At 55.7% G+C, this 21533-nt stretch overlaps 4 long non-coding RNA genes across 4 annotated transcripts; all 4 read right to left on the bottom strand.

The window, feature by feature from the left end:
- Window positions 1-853: 853 nt before the first annotated feature.
- On the bottom strand, window positions 854-4258 carry LOC137453097 (uncharacterized). The gene is made up of 4 exons (XR_010990254.1): window positions 4053-4258; window positions 3335-3508; window positions 2931-3090; window positions 854-1470 (listed from the first exon to the last, which is right to left on the bottom strand). It is a non-coding gene; the product is annotated as an uncharacterized lncRNA (long non-coding RNA).
- An 84-nt stretch (window positions 4259-4342) lies between these two features.
- LOC137453098 (uncharacterized) lies at window positions 4343-5862 on the bottom strand. The gene is made up of 3 exons (XR_010990255.1): window positions 5735-5862; window positions 5563-5641; window positions 4343-4557 (listed from the first exon to the last, which is right to left on the bottom strand). It is a non-coding gene; the product is annotated as an uncharacterized lncRNA (long non-coding RNA).
- A 7673-nt stretch (window positions 5863-13535) lies between these two features.
- On the bottom strand, window positions 13536-16174 carry LOC137453095 (uncharacterized). The gene is made up of 3 exons (XR_010990252.1): window positions 16004-16174; window positions 15600-15759; window positions 13536-14139 (listed from the first exon to the last, which is right to left on the bottom strand). It is a non-coding gene; the product is annotated as an uncharacterized lncRNA (long non-coding RNA).
- Window positions 16175-17011: 837 nt separating this feature from the next.
- On the bottom strand, window positions 17012-18558 carry LOC137453096 (uncharacterized). Its single transcript, XR_010990253.1, has 3 exons — window positions 18404-18558; window positions 18232-18310; window positions 17012-17226 (listed from the first exon to the last, which is right to left on the bottom strand). It is a non-coding gene; the product is annotated as an uncharacterized lncRNA (long non-coding RNA).
- Between the last annotated feature and the right edge of the window lie 2975 nt (window positions 18559-21533).

Raw genomic sequence — 21533 nt, 5'->3', positions numbered from 1 at the left:
AGGGCGGCGCCATCTTGGGAAGGGCAGGCGCTGTCACGGGGAGGACGGTGCCGTCTTGGTGCCCTCACTTCCGTCTACATGCCCCCAGCCCTCCTTTCTCACCCTCTAAGGCCCTTGAGGTGCTCGCAGCTCGCCTTGAGATGCCGGGGGAGATGTGGCTGGGGGACCCTGGGACTGCAGGACACCCAATACCGGGGTGAGACCACCCCAATCCTGCGGGACCCCAAACCCTGGAACCCCCCCGAGACCTCTAACACAACACCACCACTCCCCGCCCCCTCAGCTGCTTCAGGACCCTCCAGAGACCCCCCCGGAGACCCTCCAGAGGCCGCCAGACACCTCTCGATGCCCACAAAGCCCCTCTAGACGCCCCAGAATACCTCTCTGCGCCTCCCTGCAGAGGCCACTCACACCCTTGGCAGCAGGCGACAGCAAGCAGTACCTGGCCGTGCCCACAAGGTGGGAGCAGTGAGCAGAAGAGCCAGGGGCGCTAGGGACACCGAGACTCCAGCAGTGCCACACAGCAACCCACACGCTGTGGGGACCTGACACAGAGACCCCGAAACCACACTGAGGCACAGACCCCCCCACTCCTCCGTGACCCTCCAGACATGACCCAGGAGCCCCTCCAGAGGTCCCCAGACACCTCTAGATGCTCCCAGAACCCTTCACATGCCCCCAAATTCCCCTTTCATACCCCCAAGCCCACTTCAGATGACAGCAGACCCTCCTTAACAGGCCCCCAGCGCTCAGCAGGTCCGGTGCTGCTGTGCCTCGGGAGCAGATCAGCTGGTCTCCCTGCAGAGCTTTTTCCAGTCAATGAAAAAACAGCACACCACACACACACACGAAAGACAATCCACTGTTTTAATTGAGAGACAGTTGCTATTTCTGCTTCAAACCACACCCCACACCCCCCCGTGGCTCTGCTCAGGATGTGCTTTTCTCCTCTAGAAGCCTTTCTACAGAACAGAGGGGGGTCACGTCAAGGCCTTTCTGCACACAAATCACTGCCCTTCTGCAATCTCTCAATAAGCAGCACCGCTGTTCCTCTGCTGGAACACCTCACACTCACTCTTACACTTTCCCAGGGCTTTCCCTCCCCTCCAAGAACGTCCTGGCATTTCAAACATTTGGCATTTCAGGTCTGCAAGCAGCCTTTGTGGGAGGCTGCCCTCACCCCTCCCTCACTGCTCCTCTGCTGTATCCTCGCCCACCCCGCTGTGGCATCACAGAAGGAAAGACAGCCGAGCGGCTACGCTCCTGTTCTTTTTATCACCCCGAGCCGGGGACAGCCTTCTGGGCAAGGTTTGCAGCTTCAGCACACAGCTGAGCTTTGCTCTCACCCATTAAACCCTTTGGTGGTTTCAGCTTCCCGAGGATGTGTCGGCACAAGTCCTTGTCGGGGCACCGCAAACAGGGAGAGACAAAGCTCCGAGATCCAGGAAGAGGACGGCTGAGCAGACACCCCTAAAGAGAGAAACTTCATCAGCTGAACCTCACACTTCTCCCAGCTTTGCAACAGCAAAGAACTTTGTGAACAACACAGTGCTGCTCCTAAGGAGGTCACCAGCTTGCAAGTTACAGGAGAAATAAAAACCTTTTTATTACAGAAGCACTGGCAAAAATTTACGGACAGGAACAGCAGACGAGCAAATTCTGCGATTGAGCTAACGACAGACATCAGGCCTAGGATCTGGCTACCCTGACAAAGGATGCCAACAGGACAGAGTGAGGCCTCAGCAGCACTCCCAAAAAGCCCCACAGAGAGCCACAGGCTCTGGCCCGTGCCCCACCTATGGGCCGGCCCTCCTGGCAGCAGCGCAACACCACCTCTTCAGGAGCCCAGGGACTGACCTCAGCCCCCTAAGGGCCAGGCAAGGTTGGTTCCTGTTAGCTGCCTAAAGCAGCCTCCCCAGCCCTGCTTACAGGGACCTTGGGCTGCTGCTGGGGACAGAAGGGGGATGGAGGGCTCCACAACTCGTCACACAGACCCCGAGCACAGGGCTGTTAAGCTGACAGGGTGCCAAGGGAACAGGCTGCCATGAAGGCACAGACCCAGGCCCTGAACTACAGGGTGGGTCACCTTGCCGCAGCAACACGACCCAGCGGCTTCGCTGCGTCCGACGAATAAAAGGAGGAAGTTCCACAGGAACAGAAGGGAAAACCTTTTCACTGTGTGTGCCAGAGCCCTGGAGCAGGCTGCCCAGAGAGTTAGTGGAGTCTCTGGAGACATTCAAAACCCGCCCCAGGTGATCCTGCACTGGCACAGGGGTTGGACCGGATGCTATTTTGGGGTCCCTTCCAACCCCTAACACTCAGTGATTCTGTGATTAGCTATGCTGGTGACAGAGTCTCACTGAGTGCTCTTTAAAATGTTTTTCTTTTCTTTCAGCCTAGGAGTTTCATATTTAAATAGACCTTCTGCTCTGTCTTCCCCCTTCCTTCTTCCATCTTGCGTCTAAACACTAGGAGAGCTTGATGAGCTGTATCCTGGGCGTCCCAACGTAACACATCTCAACTGCATACATGGATTTTGTAATCTTTTGCCCCATTGCTCGCACAGGGTGGATTAAGTTCATTACTTAGAGCTTGTCAGGACAGCTGTTGAAGTGTCCTGTGCAATGCAGGAGGAGTTGAATCCCATAGGAAACCACATTACTGTGCTTTGTCAGCCTGGTTATGGTCAGAAACCTCCTTCATTTTTTTTTCTCTTGAACAGATCTATCACATGAGTCCCCAGAATTAATTTGCCTCTTCTCATAATTATTTCTTTAAAACTGTCTTAGAAGTGTCTCTGTCCTTCCCTCTCTCTAGATACTGGCCTCCTGAGCCCACGGCAGACTTGCACAGAGCTACTGCGAGCACCACTCTGCACGGCCTCTGGGGGGCTTTCAAGCACAGGCACCCCAGGAGAATCCAAACCTAACCTTGCAGCTGGCCTTAGAGCTCCTCTTTGGAAAACTGTCGCTGCCAGGGCCCACAAACCAACGTCCTCTGTCGGCAAACCGGATGTAAGGGCTGAAAAGTGTCAACGGAAACCGTAATCGGATGGCCCAGGAAGATCCTGCCGGTCTGAACACACCAGACCTGGAATGCACAAAGAAACTCTGTTAACAACTGCCTGTGTGTCTGCTCATAGCTTGAGGAGTAACAGAGCAGAACCAATTCCCAAAAGGTTTTCACTGCGTTCCCAGGGCAAGTAGAGGCTTGCTCTGGCTGTAGTTAATACCTAGAAATTCCTATCAAAATCTTTGCAGCACAACAAGAAAAAAACCAAACCAACCAAACCACAAACTGCTTTATATTATTAAGTAGGAACTCGAAAGCTTACAGGAACTGTGGGGATTTGTTTATGACAAATTATTCCTTTTCTTTTTTTCAGTGAGCAATTGGGTTTCCAACAGCTCCACATTCTGACACCAAAGCACCCCGCTCCGTGTCAGGGCTTGTGGCTGAGGCCGAATACAAATCTGCAACTGGTCCTCAGGCAAAGCAGTTAAGCTCCCTGAAAAAAAAGGAAAGAAAGCAAGAGTGAGTCAACCATAAAAACAAGACCTAACCAAACCCCCAAAGCCATTTTGTCAGGAAGTCGCCTCCACTATCACCCGCCACATGCTGAAATTCCCTTCCCCTGGGGCTCCTGCTTGGCCCACAGCTGGGGAACATAAAGCAAGGCACAGCCCTGTGGGTACCTGCTGCCCTGGAGCCACCAAAACCGGAGCACCCAGTCACTACCAATCCCACAGCAGACCCAAGATACAACAGGGACTCCATAGAGACTCCAAAACCTCACTGAGAACCCCCCAACTCCTTCAGGACCCCCACAGATTCTCCAACTTAGATGCCCACAAAACCCCTTTGGTTGCACCCAAACCCCCCATCTGAAACACCCAGCTCCACTTTAGGTACCCCCAGATGCTTCCAATGTCCCCAGACCCGCTGGTGGACCAGCCCAGAACCCCCTGACACTATCCCAGACCCTTTCAGGGGGCTCCACACCCCTTCTAGATGCCCACAAAACCCCTTCACACGCCAAAAGAAACCTTTACCTGCCTCCAAACCCCATGTGGGGGCCACTTAGCAGCGGGTGGCAGCAACCAAGTCTGTTGCTCTCACCAATTAAACCCTTTGGTGCTCTCAGCTCTCTGACCCTGTGTCAGTGCAAGTCCTTGTCGGCCGGCACCTTCGTCCTGATCCAGGCGGAGAGAGAACTGCCAGGAACACAGCTTCGCCGCTCCGCTTGCGGCACGCCTGCTGCCGAGGGCAGCCTCGTCCTCAGCCTGCCCGAGAGGAACACGGCCCCCGGGGCCGGGGGACACACAAAAGCCTTCCACAAAGGAAACAAGGGAAGTCTCTTGGCCACTCTTCACGTGCCGAGTGCGATTGTCATGCGGAACACACCGCGGCATCTGGAACGAGTTTAAGTCCAGGTCTGTGGCAGCACAGAGGTTCCTGGAATATCCCGGTACATCGATCCACAGGAGGTTGTCTTTCGGTCCCCAGTCTGATGCTTGGCAGCACAGCCATCACACCATTTCTCTCGAGTGCTTTGAACTGACAATTCATGCAGGAGAATAAAACCAAACAGGAGTAAGCAGCTTGGAAAAGAACTTTGATCATCACCGGGCCCAGCAAGAGGACACAGTCTCAGGCTGCACCAGGGGAGGTTTTGGCTAGAGGTTAGGAAGAGGTTCTGCACGGAGAGAGTGATGGCCCATTGGAATGGGCTGCCCAGGGTGGTGGTGGAGTCACCATCTTTGGAGGTGTTCAGGAGGAGACTGGATAGGGTGCCTGGTTGCTTGGTTTAGTTGATTAGGTGGTGTTGGATGATAGGTTGGACACGATGATCTTGAAGGTCTCTTCCAACTCGGTCTGGTCTATTCTATTCTATTCCGTTCCATTCCATTCCAACACCATCTAATCAACTAAACCACGGCACTGAGTGCCTCATCCAGTCTCTTTCTAAACACTTCCAGTGATGGTGACTCCCTGGGCACCACCTCCCTGAGCAGCACATTCCAAAGGCCAATCTCTCTTTCAACCTGCTCTATTCTATTCTATGAAGACCTTCTTCCTAACATCCAGCCTAAACCTCCCCTGGCACAGCTTGAGACTGTGTCCTCTTGTTCTGGTGCTGCTTGCCTGGGAGAAGAGACCAACCCCCACCTGGCTACAACCAGAACCGAGGGGACTGCAATCCTTGCAGCTTCAGCTTTCCTTCTCTGCTACTTCTTTTTTCAGATGGATTGTTTTTCAAAGGGACTGCTGGACAGCAGAACAGGATGGATGGCTGGGCCCCAAGAGCGGTGGGGAACAGAGTTAAACCCAGCCGGTGGCCGGCCGGGCACAAGTGGTGTTCCCCAGGACACCCCTTGTGAGAGAGTGAGTCCAGAGAAGGGCCACAAAGCTGGTGAGGGGTCTGGATAACAAGCCTTAGGAGGAGTGGCTGAAGGAACTGGGACTGTTTAATCTGCAGAAGAGGAAGCTGAGGGAATTAAGGTATGGTCTGGCTTCAGCTCTCAACTACTTCCACGTTGAGCAAGGACAGCTTGTACTCACAGAAGGCACTGGCTGCTTGGGTTCAAGGTTCCTGCAGAGCTCAGGCTATCTCTCTTCATTAGTGAGGTCGTCCTGTCACCTAGGCAGAGAGAAGAAAATGCAGCTATGAAATGAGACCACTGGAATCGTGAGACTCGTTCTGTGTGAGACTCCAGGAGAATCCAAACCTAACCTTGGAGCTGCCCTGAAGAGCTCCTCTTTGGAAAAGTCTCGCTGCCGGGCCCCACAAACCCCACACCCTCTGTCAGCAAACCGGATGTACGAGCTGAAGAGTGTCGACAGAAACTGTACGTGGACAGCTCAGGAAGATCCTGCCAGTCCCAGCACACCAGTCCTGGAATGATCAAAGAAAGTCCGTTAACAACTGTCTGTGTGTCTGCTCATAGCTTGAGGAGAACCCCCCAACTCCTTCAGGACCCCCCCAGACTCCCCAACTTAGATGCCCACAAAACCCCTTTGGATGCACCCAAACCCCCCATCTGATACGCCCAGATCTGTTTTAGGTACCCCCAGACGCTTCTAATGTCCCCAGACCCGCTGGTAGACCAGCCCAGAACCCCCTGACACTATCCCAGACCCTTTCAGGGGGCTCCACACCCCTTCTAGATGCCCACAAAACCCCTTCACATGCCAAAAGAAACCTTTACCTGCCTCCAAACCCCATTTGGGGGCCACTCAGACCCCTTAGCAGCGGGTGGCAGCAACCAAGTCTGTTGCTCTCACCAATTAAACCTGGATGTTAGGAAGAAGGTCTTCACAGAATAGAATAGAGCAGGTTGAAAGAGAGATTGGCCTTTGGAATGTGCTGCCCAGGGAGGTGGTGGAGTCACCATCACTGGAAGTGTTTAGAAAGAGACTGGATGAGGCACTCAGTGCCATGGTTTAGTTGATTAGATGGTGATGGAATGGAATGGACCGGACCAGGTTGGAAGAGACCTTCAAGATCATCGTGTCCAACCTATCATCCAACACCACCTAATCAACTAAACCATGCAACCAAGCACCCTATCCAGTCTCCTCCTGAACACCTCCAAAGATGGTGACTCCACCACCTCCCTGGGCAGCCCATTCCAATGGGCAATCACTCTCTCTGTGCAGAACCTCTTCCTAACCTCTAGCCTAAACCTCCCCTGCCACAGCTTGAGACTGTGTCCTCTTGTTCTGGTGCTGCTTGCCTGGGAGAAGAGACCAACCCCCACCTGGCTACAACCTCCCTTCAGGGAGTTGCAGAGAGCAAGAAGGTCTCCCCTGAGCCTCCTCTTCTCCAGGCTAAGCAACCCCAGCTCCCTCAGCCTCTCCTCACAGGCCTGTGCTCCAAACCCCTCCCCAGCTTTGTTGCCCTTCTCCGGACTCCTTCCAGCAACTCAACGTCTTGCTTAAACGGAGGGGCCCAGAACTGGACACGGGACTCAAGGTGTGCCCTAACCAGTGCCAAGTGCAGGGGCAGAATGACCTCCCTGCTCCTGCTGGCCACACTGTTCCTGATATTGGCCAGGTTGCCAGTGGCCTTCTTGGCCACCCGTGCACGCTGCTGGTCACGACCAGAAGACAGGGATCAGAAGAGTCTTTGGCCAAGCTGTAAACCACTTCCTAACATTCAGCCTAAACCTCCCCTGGCACAGCTTGAGACTGTGTCCTCTTGTTCTGGCGCTGCTTGCCTGGGAGAAGAGACCAACCCCCACCTGGCTACAACCAGAACTGAGGGGACTGCAATCCTTGCAGCTTCAACTTTCCTTCTCTGCTACTTCTTTTTTCAGATGGATTGTTTTTCAAAGGGACTGCTGGACAGCAGAACAGGATGGATGGCTGGGCCCCAAGAGCGGTGGGGAACAGAGTTAAACCCAGCCGGTGGCCGGCCGGGCACAAGTGGTGTTCCCCAGGACACCCCTTGTGAGAGAGTGAGTCCAGAGAAGGGCCACAAAGCTGGTGAGGGGTCTGGATAACAAGCCTTAGGAGGAGTGGCTGAAGGAACTGGGACTGTTTAATCTGCAGAAGAGGAAGCTGAGGGAATTATGGCGTGGTCTGGCTTCAGCTCTCAACTAGTTCCACGTTGAGCAAGGACAGCTTGTACTCACAGAAGGCACTGGCTGCTTGGGTTCAAGGTTCCTGCAGAGCTCAGGCTATCTCTCTTGATTAGTGAGGTCGTCCTGTCACCTAGGCAGAGAGAAGAAAATGCAGCTATGAAATGAGACCACTGGAATCGTGAGACTCGTTCTGTGTGCGACTCCAGGAGAATCCAAACCTAACCTTGGAGCTGCCCTGAAGAGCTCCTCATAGCTTGAGGAGTACCAGAGCAGGAACAATTCCCAAAAGGTTTTCACTGCATTCCTAGGGCACTTGAAGGATTGCCCTGGCTGTAGTTAATACCTAGAAATTCCTCTCAAAATCTTTGCAGCACAGCAAGGAAATTGAGGGATGGGAAGGCAATATGTACTTACACGTTAGGCAAGAATTGGCTTTGCAAACTAATCTCTCTAACTGTTGGATATGCACTGAACTTCCTCGAGGCCAAATGAGGACCCCTTTATTTGGGGAAGCCTCAATGAATTGGACTTGGGGGGCATCAGACTGGGTGACTACATCTGAGAGTACCTTCCACAAGTGTCAGCATGGGAAAGATAGCTCAGAAAGCCTGGGTCCAAAGTTTGCCTTAAGAAAATATAGTATAGGAATATACTGTTGGCTGTGAGAAAGGGGGGAACTGATGAACAGAAAAGTCTCATTAACAGAACCACAGAGTTGATAAGAATTTTCCGCTTGTTAGCTGAAATGCTGGGACGCAGGGAGGGGGAGAGGGGCTGGCAGACAGCCTTTGGATAGAGAAGGAATAACAGGATTTGTCAGTGATTCACTTCTGTTAGTCTTGGACAAGATGCTCTTTTGGATAAGACAAAGGACACCTGCATGATAACTTTTTGTATAAAAGTTTGCCCAAACCTCTCTGAAGACACACAGCTCTTTTGAAATGATCCTACCTGTGTCAGGCGCCAGAATAGAAGCACGATACAAGAGACTTACTGAGTCTCTTGTGTGTCTTTCTCTAAGTCATTATCAACGCTGTTTGCAGCACAAACCCAAACCCAAACCCACCCCGAGACACCCCCAGCTCCCACGGGAGCCTGCAGAGACCTCCCAAAGGGTCCGTCGGAGGTGCCCAGCTGCCTCCCCACGACCCTTGACCCTTTCCGATGGCCCCACGAGAACTTTACGTATCCCCAGACCCTTTTAGGTGTCCCCAAGACCTCCTCCGTCACCCCCAAAAGCCCTGCCGATGGCCCCAGACCACCTTCAGACGCCGGAAGGAACACACCTGGGAGTCCCGGGCCGGCAGCGACACCGGGACCGGACCCGCTGCGGCGCAGGCGCCGTATCCATAGCGACCACCGGGACGCTGCCCCCCTGGCGCGAGCAGAGCCGGGCTAGGGCGCAGGCGCCGGATCCATAGCGACGCTCGAGTCAAGCTCTCCGCTCTTCCCCTAAGAATTTTCGAGCATTCAGCGCAGTTAGGCTGCAGAAATTAGCTCACCCAGGGCGGCACACGCCGCGGCACGGCTGCACTGCCGGCCATTACACACCGGGTTGAGCACTGACCTCCCACGGGGCGGTATACGCCGCGGCACGGCTGCACTGCCGGCCATTACACACCGGGTTGAGCACTGACCTCCCACGGGGCGGTATACGCCGCGGCACGGCTGCACTGCCGGCCATTACACACCGGGTGGCAGCATTGAGCTCCCCCGGGGCGGCACACGCCGCGGCACGGCTGCACTGCCGGCCATTACACACAGGGTGGCAGCATTGAGCTCCCACGGGGCCTCTGGGTACGGTTGAGGCAGCAGCCGCCACCCCCGCAGAGCCCCACCGGCCAAGCCCGGACACGCCCCCCTCCCCCCCCCAAAAGCCCCGCGCTGCCCCGCGGGTGGCCACGCCCCCAAGCCCCGCGCAGCTCCAGCGGCTGCTATAGAGAAACCCCCAAAGCAGCAGAGACTGGCACTGACCTGGGACACAGCAGAAAAGCTCCAACCTCTACCAGCCACAACCCTGCACTGAGCCACTTTAAAGCATCTGGCGCCATGTTGTTGAGGGCGGTGCCACGCTGGGGGGGGCGGTGCCACGCTGCGGGGGGCGGTGCCACGCTGGGGGGCGGTGCCACGCTGCGGGGGGCGGTGCCACGCTGGGGGGGCGGTGCCACGCTGGGGGGGCGGTGCCACGCTGGGGGGGCGGTGCCACGCTGGGGGGGCGGTGCCACGCTGGGGGGGCGGTGCCACGCTGGGGGGGCGGTGCCACGCTGGGGGGGCGGTGCCACGCTGCGGGGGGCGGTGCCACGCTGCGGGGGGCGGTGCCACGCTGCGGGGGGCGGTGCCACGCTGCGGGGGGCGGTGCCACGCTGCGGGGGGCGGTGCCACGCTGCGGGGGGCGGTGCCACGCTGCGGGGGGCGGTGCCACGCTGCGGGGGGCGGTGCCACGCTGCGGGGGGCGGTGCCACGCTGCGGGGGGCGGTGCCACGCTGCGGGGGGCGGTGCCACGCTGCGGGGGGCGGTGCCACGCTGCGGGGGGCGGTGCCACGCTGCGGGGGGCGGTGCCACGCTGCGGGGGGCGGTGCCACGCTGCGGGGGGCGGTGCCACGCTGCGGGGGGCGGTGCCACGCTGCGGGGGGCGGTGCCACGCTGCGGGGGGCGGTGCCACGCTGCGGGGGGCGGTGCCACGCTGCGGGGGGCGGTGCCACGCTGCGGGGGGCGGTGCCACGCTGGGGGGGCGGTGCCACGCTGCGGGGGGCGGTGCCACGCTGCGGGGGGCGGTGCCACGCTGGGGGGGCGGTGCCACGCTGCGGGGGGCGGTGCCACGCTGCGGGGGGCGGTGCCACGCTGGGGGGGGCGGTGCCTGCGTTGTGACCTCACGCTCAGCGTTCCATGGGTTTTATTCCCCTCCAAGACAACACGTTGAGTTCTGAGCAGCTGAGGAGCCCTGGGGAACACCTGTACAGAAACGTTCCTCCAAGAGCTGTCAGAAAAACGTTCGTTCCGCCAGCACTGCCGGCCGTTACACACCGGATGGCAACATTGAGCTCCCCCGGGGCGGCACACGCCGCGGCACGGCTGCACTGCCGGCCGTTACACACAGGGTGGCAGCACTGAGCACCTCCCTGGGCGTGGGCAGCAGCCGGGCCCCCACCTGGCTTTTATTTTCCAATGCTAAAAGCCTTTTAGAAGCAGAGAGGGCAGACAGGGGTCGTTTCCAAAGCTTTCTTACGCACCAGTCACTCCAAGCCCTCCCTCTCCAGCTGCAAACCAGAGGTTTGCCTCCGCCTCGCCTCACCCCAGTACTTACACTTTTAAAGATAGTGTGGTCCCCTCGGAGAATTTTCAGCACTTTAGGGGGGGGCCCCCAGCCCTCGCTCACCTGCTCCTCTGCTGCAGCAGCCCCCTGCCCCACGTGGCAGAACCAGCCCACCCACAATCCCCCCACTCCCTTTGAGTCGCCCCCAAAAAGGCACAAAATAAAGCAAACTGCCCAGCCAGCACCTCCTGCCTTTCACAGCAAGGACTGAACATTGCAGCTTTGGCCAAGACCATCAGCCCAAAGGAAGGCCTGGCCCCTGAGGAGCTAAATGCAAGTGAACTATCTGACACCACCACAGTCCTGTGAATGTTGCAAAGCAGTAGTGCATGCGGTATAATAATTGGAAAGTTAAGGGCTGCTCAAGCTTTACACAAAGTATCCTATTCAGTTTTGGGTTCCACTTAACACAAAGTAAAAGTATAAAAGGTCAGAGGGAAAGCCAACTCTACCTCTGAACTACAGCAAGAAATACTGGAATCAAGGGGCCCTTTCTTCTGCTATTAATAGATGAAGAGAACATGAAAACTGATGGGCTAAACCAACAGGGCAAGATTAGAATAACTAGTAGAGAGAACGGAAGATACAAAGCTTCAACTGCATCTGTTTAGCAACGACTCCTACCAGGTAACTTCCATGCCATAACTTTGCTGATTTCAAACAAGCCAGCTGGTGAAGCGTCTCGCTCACAGGCGGCCGACGAGGAGACGTGCAGAAGGCAGAGGCGAGGGAACAAGTCCTGAGCTTTGCTGCAGGCTGTCCTGCGGCTTCCCCTACCGACTCTTTCCCGTACACCACCGCAGAAGGAGTTGGGTGAATTTTGTCTCAAACCGGCTCCTAAGACAACCTCCGCTTTTTCCCTGGGTGCCTATGTGGGTGTTGCTTCATCTTTCCCTCACGCTCGGTACGGCATTCGGGTGCAGAGCAAGGCTCTGGACAGCCAAACCGAACTCCTGTGCTGAAGAAAAGGAAGCGGAAGCACAGGCTGAGCCCCTGAGCTCTAAACATTCCCTGAGCCCCAGGAAATGCCTGCATGTGCTGGCTGCTGCCACCTCCTCGTTGCCCCGGGCCTGCTCATTGGAGGCTGCCTGGCAAAAGCACCTGCCCCCACTTTCCTCGGCGTTCTTTGAATACCCAGGTTGGAAACCTAAGAGGTAGCGTACTAATTGGAAAGCATGTTCCAGCGGGCGTGGCTGGAGGCTGGGCGCCGCCGCCGCTTTCTCTGCTCCCCGCCCCTCCTTTGCGCGGCCCCTAATCACGTGACGATCGCTGGGCGAGTCTGGGTGCTGCTGGGTTCGCCCTGGGATCGCTGGGCGAGTCTGGGTGCTGCCGGGTTCACCCTGGGATCGCTGGGCGAGTCTGAGGGCATTGGGGTCAGCCTGCAAGAGCTGGGAGAGACAGGAGAACAGCTCGTGAACTGGGAGTAGACTGCTCCCGACCGCGGCAAATCGACACCCACCCCCCCCCCCCCGCCGCTGGTGTTTCTCGGCCCCCCCTTCGCTGCCGCCCACCCTCAAACCCATAGCAGAGTCCTGCAGCAGGCACAGAGCAACTCCAGAGAGCAGCAGAGTCCACACTGAGCTGATGCGGAGCGGAGAAAGCAGAGGGGACGAGGATTACGCTGGCTAGGTCGGAGCCGACGGGGCGAGGGCGGCGCCATCTTGGGAAGGGCAGGCGCTGTCACGGGGAGGGCGACGCCATCTTGGAAAGGGCAGGCGCTGTCACGGGGAGATCGACGCCATCTTGGGAAGGGCAGGCGCTGTCACGGGTAGGGCGGCGCCATCTTGGGAAGGGCAGGCGCTGTCACGGGGAGGACGGTGCCGTCTTGGTGCCCTCACTTCCGTCTACATGCCCCCAGCCCTCCTTTCTCACCCTCTAAGGCCCTTGAGGTGCTCGCAGCTCGCCTTGAGATGCCGGGGGAGATGTGGCTGGGGGACCCTGGGACTGCAGGACACCCAATACCGGGGTGAGACCACCCCAATCCTGCGGGACCCCAAACCCTGGAACCCCCCCGAGACCTCTAACACAACACCACCACTCCCCGCCCCCTCAGCTGCTTCAGGACCCTCCAGAGACCCCCCCGGAGACCCTCCAGAGGCCGCCAGACACCTCTCGATGCCCACAAAGCCCCTCTAGACGCCCCAGAATACCTCTCTGCGCCTCCCTGCAGAGGCCACTCACACCCTTGGCAGCAGGCGACAGCAAGCAGTACCTGGCCGTGCCCACAAGGTGGGAGCAGTGAGCAGAAGAGTCAGCGGCGCTAGGGACACCGAGACTCCAGCAGTGCCACACAGCAACCCACACGCTGTGGGGACCTGACACAGAGACCCCGAAACCACACTGAGGCACAGACCCCCCCACTCCTCCCTGACCCTCCAGACATGACCCAGGAGCCCCTCCAGAGGTCCCCAGACACCTCTAGATGCTCCCAGAACCCTTCACATGCCCCCAAATTCCCCTTTCATACCCCCAAGCCCACTTCAGATGACAGCAGACCCTCCTTAACAGGCCCCCAGCGCTCAGCAGGTCCGGTGCTGCTGTGCCTCGGGAGCAGATCAGCTGGTCTCCCTGCAGAGCTTTTTCCAGTCAATGAAAAAACAGCACACCACACACACACACGAAAGACAATCCACTGTTTTAATTGAGAGACAGTTGCTATTTCTGCTTCAAACCACACCCCACACCCCCCCGTGGCTCTGCTCAGGATGTGCTTTTCTCCTCTAGAAGCCTTTCTACAGAACAGAGGGGGGTCACGTCAAGGCCTTTCTGCACACAAATCACTGCCCTTCTGCAATCTCTCAATAAGCAGCACTGCTGTTCCTCTGCTGGAACACCTCACACTCACTCTTACACTTGCCCGGGGCTTTCCCTCCCCTCCAAGAACGTCCTGGCATTTCAAACATTTGGCATTTCAGGTCTGCAAGCAGCCTTTGTGGGAGGCTGCCCTCACCCCTCCCTCACTGCTCCTCTGCTGTATCCTCGCCCACCCCGCTGTGGCATCACAGAAGGAAAGACAGCCGAGCGGCTACGCTCCTGTTCTTTTTATCACCCCGAGCCGGGGACAGCCTTCTGGGCAAGGTTTGCAGCTTCAGCACACAGCTGAGCTTTGCTCTCACCCATTAAACCCTTTGGTGGTTTCAGCTTCCCGAGGATGTGTCGGCACAAGTCCTTGTCGGGGCACCGCAAACAGGGAGAGACAAAGCTCCGAGATCCAGGAAGAGGACGGCTGAGCAGACACCCCTAAAGAGAGAAACTTCATCAGCTGAACCTCACACTTCTCCCAGCTTTGCAACAGCAAAGAACTTTGTGAACAACACAGTGCTGCTCCTAAGGAGGTCACCAGCTTGCAAGTTACAGGAGAAATAAAAACCTTTTTATTACAGAAGCACTGGCAAAAATTTACGGACAGGAACAGCAGACGAGCAAATTCTGCGATTGAGCTAACGATAGACATCAGGCCTAGGATCTGGCTACCCTGACAAAGGATGCCAACAGGACAGAGTGAGGCCTCAGCAGCACTCCCAAAAAGCCCCACAGAGAGCCACAGGCTCTGGCCCGTGCCCCACCTACGGGCCGGCCCTCCTGGCAGCAGCGCAACACCACCTCTTCAGGAGCCCAGGGACTGACCTCAGCCCCCTAAGGGCCAGGCAAGGTTGGTTCCTGTTAGCTGCCTAAAGCAGCCTCCCCAGCCCTGCTTACAGGGACCTTGGGCTGCTGCTGGGGACAGAAGGGGGATGGAGGGCTCCACAACTCGTCACACAGACCCCGAGTACAGGGCTGTTAAGCTGACAGGGTGCCAAGGGAACAGGCTGCCATGAAGGCACAGACCCAGGCCCTGAACTACAGGGTGGGTCACCTTGCCGCAGCAACACGACCCAGCGGCTTCGCTGCGTCCGACGAATAAAAGGAGGAAGTTCCACAGGAACAGAAGGGAAAACCTTTTCACTGTGTGTGCCAGAGCCCTGGAGCAGGCTGCCCAGAGAGTTAGTGGAGTCTCTGGAGACATTCAAAACCCGCCCCAGGTGATCCTGCACTGGCACAGGGGTTGGACCGGATGCTATTTTGGGGTCCCTTCCAACCCCTAACACTCAGTGATTCTGTGATTAGCTATGCTGGTGACAGAGTCTCACTGAGTGCTCTTTAAAATGTTTTTCTTTTCTTTCAGCCTAGGAGTTTCATATTTAAATAGACCTTCTGCTCTGTCTTCCCCCTTCCTTCTTCCATCTTGCGTCTAAACACTAGGAGAGCTTGATGAGCTGTATCCTGGGCGTCCCAACGTAACACATCTCAACTGCATACATGGATTTTGTAATCTTTTGCCCCATTGCTCGCACAGGGTGGATTAAGTTCATTACTTAGAGCTTGTCAGGACAGCTGTTGAAGTGTCCTGTGCAATGCAGGAGGAGTTGAATCCCATAGGAAACCACATTACTGTGCTTTGTCAGCCTGGTTATGGTCAGAAACCTCCTTCATTTTTTTTTCTCTTGAACAGATCTATCACATGAGTCCCCAGAATTAATTTGCCTCTTCTCATAATTATTTCTTTAAAACTGTCTTAGAAGTGTCTCTGTCCTTCCCTCTCTCTAGATACTGGCCTCCTGAGCCCACGGCAGACTTGCACAGAGCTACTGCGAGCACCACTCTGCACGGCCTCTGGGGGGCTTTCAAGCACAGGCACCCCAGGAGAATCCAAACCTAACCTTGCAGCTGGCCTTAGAGCTCCTCTTTGGAAAACTGTCGCTGCCAGGGCCCACAAACCAACGTCCTCTGTCGGCAAACCGGATGTAAGGGCTGAAAAGTGTCAACGGAAACCGTAATCGGATGGCCCAGGAAGATCCTGCCAGTCTGAACACACCGGACCTGGAATGCACAAAGAAACTCTGTTAACAACTGCCTGTGTGTCTGCTCATAGCTTGAGGAGTAACAGAGCAGAACCAATTCCCAAAAGGTTTTCACTGCGTTCCCAGGGCAAGTAGAGGCTTGCTCTGGCTGTAGTTAATACCTAGAAATTCCTATCAAAATCTTTGCAGCACAACAAGAAAAAAACCAAACCAACCAAACCACAAACTGCTTTATATTATTAAGTAGGAACTCGAAAGCTTACAGGAACTGTGGGGATTTTTTTATGACAAATTATTCCTTTTCTTTTTTTCAGTGAGCAATTGGGTTTCCAACAGCTCCACATTCTGACACCAAAGCACCCCGCTCCGTGTCAGGGCTTGTGGCTGAGGCCGAATACAAATCTGCAACTGGTCATCAGGCAAAGCAGTTAAGCTCCCTGAAAAAAAAGGAAAGAAAGCAAGAGTGAGTCAACCATAAAAACAAGACCTAACCAAACCCCCAAAGCCATTTTGTCAGGAAGTCGCCTCCACTATCACCCGCCACATGCTGAAATTCCCTTCCCCTGGGGCTCCTGCTTGGCCCACAGCTGGGGAACATAAAGCAAGGCACAGCCCTGTGGGTACCTGCTGCCCTGGAGCCACCAAAACCGGAGCACCCAGTCACTACCAATCCCACAGCAGACCCAAGATACAACAGGGACTCCATAGAGACTCCAAAACCTCACTGAGAACCCCCCAACTCCTTCAGGACCCCCACAGATTCTCCAACTTAGATGCCCACAAAACCCCTTTGGTTGCACCCAAACCCCCCATCTGAAACACCCAGCTCCACTTTAGGTACCCCCAGATGCTTCCAATGTCCCCAGACCCGCTGGTGGACCAGCCCAGAACCCCCTGACACTATCCCAGACCCTTTCAGGGGGCTCCACACCCCTTCTAGATGCCCACAAAACCCCTTCACACGCCAAAAGAAACCTTTACCTGCCTCCAAACCCCATGTGGGGGCCACTTAGCAGCGGGTGGCAGCAACCAAGTCTGTTGCTCTCACCAATTAAACCCTTTGGTGCTCTCAGCTCTCTGACCCTGTGTCAGTGCAAGTCCTTGTCGGCCGGCACCTTCGTCCTGATCCAGGCGGAGAGAGAACTGCCAGGAACACAGCTTCGCCGCTCCGCTTGCGGCACGCCTGCTGCCGAGGGCAGCCTCGTCCGCAGCCTGCCCGAGAGGAACACGGCCCCCGGGGCCGGGGGACACACAAAAGCCTTCCACAAAGGAAACAAGGGAAGTCTCTTGGCCACTCTTCACGTGCCGAGTGCGATTGTCATGCGGAACACACCGCGGCATCTGGAACGAGTTTAAGTCCAGGTCTGTGGCAGCACAGAGGTTCCTGGAATATCCCGGTACATCGATCCACAGGAGGTTGTCTTTCGGTCCCCAGTCTGATGCTTGGCAGCACAGCCATCACACCATTTCTCTCGAGTGCTTTGAACTGACAATTCATGCAGGAGAATAAAACCAAACAGGAGTAAGCAGCTTGGAAAAGAACTTTGATCATCACCAGGCCCAGCAAGAGGACACAGTCTCAGGCTGCACCAGGGGAGGTTTAGGCTAGAGGTTAGGAAGAGGTTCTGCACGGAGAGAGTGATGGCCCATTGGAATGGGCTGCCCAGGGTGGTGGTGGAGTCACCATCTTTGGAGGTGTTCAGGAGGAGACTGGATAGGGTGCCTGGTTGCTTGGTTTAGTTGATTAGGTGGTGTTGGATGATAGGTTGGACACGATGATCTTGAAGGTCTCTTCCAACTCGGTCTGGTCTATTCTATTCTATTCCGGTCCATTCCATTCCAACACCATCTAATCAACTAAACCACGGCACTGAGTGCCTCATCCAGTCTCTTTCTAAACACTTCCAGTGATGGTGACTCCCTGGGCACCACCTCCCTGAGCAGCACATTCCAAAGGCCAATCTCTCTTTCAACCTGCTCTATTCTATTCTATGAAGACCTTCTTCCTAACATCCAGCCTAAACCTCCCCTGGCACAGCTTGAGACTGTGTCCTCTTGTTCTGGTGCTGCTTGCCTGGGAGAAGAGACCAACCCCCACCTGGCTACAACCAGAACTGAGGGGACTGCAATCCTTGCAGCTTCAACTTTCCTTCTCTGCTACTTCTTTTTTCAGATGGATTGTTTTTCAAAGGGACTGCTGGACAGCAGAACAGGATGGATGGCTGGGCCCCAAGAGCGGTGGGGAACAGAGTTAAACCCAGCCGGTGGCCGGCCAGGCACAAGTGGTGTTCCCCAGGACACCCCTTGTGAGAGAGTGAGTCCAGAGAAGGGCCACAAAGCTGGTGAGGGGTCTGGATAACAAGCCTTATGAGGAGTGGCTGAAGGAACTGGGACTGTTTAATCTGCAGAAGAGGAAGCTGAGGGAATTAAGGCATGGTCTGGCTTCAGCTCTCAACTAGTTCCACGTTGAGCAAGGACAGCTTGTACTCACAGAAGGCACTGGCTGCTTGGGTTCAAGGTTCCTGCAGAGCTCAGGCTATCTCTCTTCATTAGTGAGGTCGTCCTGTCACCTAGGCAGAGAGAAGAAAATGCAGCTATGAAATGAGACCACTGGAATCGTGAGACTCGTTCTGTGTGCGACTCCAGGAGAATCCAAACCTAACCTTGGAGCTGCCCTGAAGAGCTCCTCTTTGGAAAAGTCTCGCTGCCGGGCCCCACAAACCCCACACCCTCTGTCAGCAAACCGGATGTACGAGCTGAAGAGTGTCGACAGAAACTGTACGTGGACAGCTCAGGAAGATCCTGCCAGTCCCAGCACACCAGTCCTGGAATGATCAAAGAAAGTCCGTTAACAACTGTCTGTGTGTCTGCTCATAGCTTGAGGAGAACCCCCCAACTCCTTCAGGACCCCCCCAGACTCCCCAACTTAGATGCCCACAAAACCCCTTTGGAGGCACCCAAACCCCCCATCTGATACGCCCAGATCTGTTTTAGGTACCCCCAGACGCTTCTAATGTCCCCAGACCCGCTGGTAGACCAGCCCAGAACCCCCTGACACTATCCCAGACCCTTTCAGGGGGCTCCACACCCCTTCTAGATGCCCACAAAACCCCTTCACACGCCAAAAGAAACCTTTACCTGCCTCCAAGCCCCATTTGGGGGCCACTCAGACCCCTTAGCAGCGGGTGGCAGCAACCAAGTCTGTTGCTCTCACCAATTAAACCTGGATGTTAGGAAGAAGATCTTCATACACTAGAATAGAGCAGGATGAAAGAGAGATTGGCCTTTGGAATGTGCTGCCCAGGGAGGTGGTGGAGTCACCATCACTGGAAGTGTTTAGAAAGAGACTGGATGAGGCACTCAGTGCCGTGGTTTAGTTGATTAGATGGTGATGGAATGGAATGGACCGGACCAGGTTGGAAGAGACCTTCAAGATCATCGTGTCCAACCTATCATCCAACACCACCTAATCAACTAAACCATGCAACCAAGCACCCTATCCAGTCTCCTCCTGAACACCTCCAAAGATGGTGACTCCACCACCTCCCTGGGCAGCCCACTCCAATGGGCAATCACTCTCTCTGTGCAGAACCTCTTCCTAACCTCTAGCCTAAACCTCCCCTGCCACAGCTTGAGACTGTGTCCTCTTGTTCTGGTGCTGCTTGCCTGGAAGAAGAGACCAACCCCCACCTGGCTACAACCTCCCTTCAGGGAGTCGTAGAAAGCAAGAAGGTCTCCCCTGAGCCTCCTCTTCTCCAGGCTAAGCAACCCCAGCTCCCTCAGCCTCTCCTCACAGGCCTGTGCTCCAAACCCCTCCCCAGCTTTGTTGCCCTTCTCCGGACACCTTCCAGCAACTCAACGTCTTGCTTAAACGGAGGGGCCCAGAACTGGACACGGGACTCAAGGTGTGCCCTAACCAGTGCCAAGTGCAGGGGCAGAATGACCTCCCTGCTCCTGCTGGCCACTCTGATCCTGATATTGGCCAGGTTGCCAGTGGCCTTCTTGGCCACCCGTGCACGCTGCTGGTCACGACCAGAAGACAGGGATCAGAAGAGTCTTTGGCCAAGCTGTAAACCACTTCCTAACATTCAGCCTAAACCTCCCCTGGCACAGCTTGAGACTGTGTCCTCTTGCTCTGGTGCTGCTTGCCTGGGAGAAGAGACCAACCCCCACCTGGCTACAAGCAGTTGAATTTAACATCCTCAGGGCAGTCAGGAGGAAGTATTCCAAGTTCACGACCCTGGACTTTAGGCGTGCAGATTTTGATGGCTTCAGGGATCTGCTAGCCAAAGTGTCGTGGGACAAAGCCCTGGAGGGAAGAGGGACCCAGGACAGCTGGGCAGTATTCAAGGACCACCTCCTCTGTGTCCAGGAGCTCTGTGTACCAACAAAGAGAAAAGCAGGTAAGAACGCTAGGAGGCCTGCCTGGATGGGCAAGGAGCTACTGGACACACTATTACTTAAAAGGAAACTCTACAGGAAGTGGAGGGAAGGACAGGTAGAACAGGGGGAATATAAGGAAGCTGCCCGAGCAGCAAGAGTCCTGGTTAGGAAAGCCAAAGCAGAGTTTGAGTTGAATCTAGCCAGGGAGATTAAAGGGAATACTAAGAACTTTTACAGGTATATGAATGGGAAGAAGAAGACTAGGGAAGGTGTGGGCCCCCTCAGAAAGGAAAATGGTGACATGGTCACATGTGATGAGGAAAAGGCTGAGGTACTTAATAACTTCTTTACCTCAGTCTTCACTGCAAGGGCCTCTAGCCACACTCCTGATGTTATGGAAGTCAAAGCCAGGGACAGGGAGGAAGAACTGCCCATTGTAAGTGCAGATCAGGTTCGTGATCATCTGAAGAACCTGAAAGTGTTCAAGTCCATGGGACCCGACGGGATACACCCACAGGTACCGAGAGAACTGGCAGAGGAGGTTGCTAAACCCCTCTCTATTATATTTCAAAAGTCATGGCAAGCTGGGGCAGTCCCCACAGACTGGAAAAGGGGAAACATTGCCCCCCTCTTCAAAAAGGGCAAGAAGGAGGAACCAGGGAACTCCAGGCCAGTCAGTCTCACCTCTGTGCCTGGAAAGATCATGGAGCAGATCCTCCTGGAGTCACTACTCGCTCAAAAGAATAGTGAAGAGGTGATTGGGAACAGTCAGCATGGCTTTGCCAAGGGCAAATCCTGCCTGACCAACCTGGTGGCCTTCTATGAGCAGGTGACAAAATTAATAGCTGAGGGGCGAGCAACTGATGTCGTTTACCTGGAGCTGAGCAAAGCCTTCGACACTGTCCCGCACCACATCCTGGTCTCCAGGCTGGTGACACATGGGTGTGAGGGGTGACCACTAGATGGATAAGGAACTGGCTTGATGGCCGCACCCAAAGAGTGGCTGTCAATGGTTCCATGTCCCAGGGGAGGCCAGGGACAAGCGGAGTCCCTCAGGGATCAGTCCTGGGACCTGTCTTGTTCAACATCTTTGTGGGTGACATGGACAGTGGCATTGAGTGCACCCTCAGCAAGTTTGCTGATGACACCAAGCTGTGTGGTGCAGCTGACACGCTGGAGGGAAGGGAGGCCATCCAGAGGGACCTTGACAGGCTGGAGAGGTGGGCACAGGCCAACCTCATGAAGTTCAATAAGAGCAAGTGCAGGGTCCTGCATCTGGGTCGAGGCAATCCCAGGCACAAATCCAGGCTGGGCAGTGACTGGCTGGAGGGTAGCCCTGAGGAGAGAGACTTGGGGGTGCTGGTGGACAAAAAGCTCAACATGAGCTCTCAGTGTGCACTTGCAGCCCGC

This window comes from Melanerpes formicivorus, unplaced genomic scaffold, assembly GCF_026170545.1.
Source record: "Melanerpes formicivorus ecotype bairdi unplaced genomic scaffold, bMelFor1.0.p_v2 SCAF_61, whole genome shotgun sequence".
Classification (NCBI taxonomy): Eukaryota; Metazoa; Chordata; class Aves; order Piciformes; family Picidae; genus Melanerpes; species Melanerpes formicivorus.
This window is presented reverse-complemented; position numbering and strand designations above follow the sequence as displayed.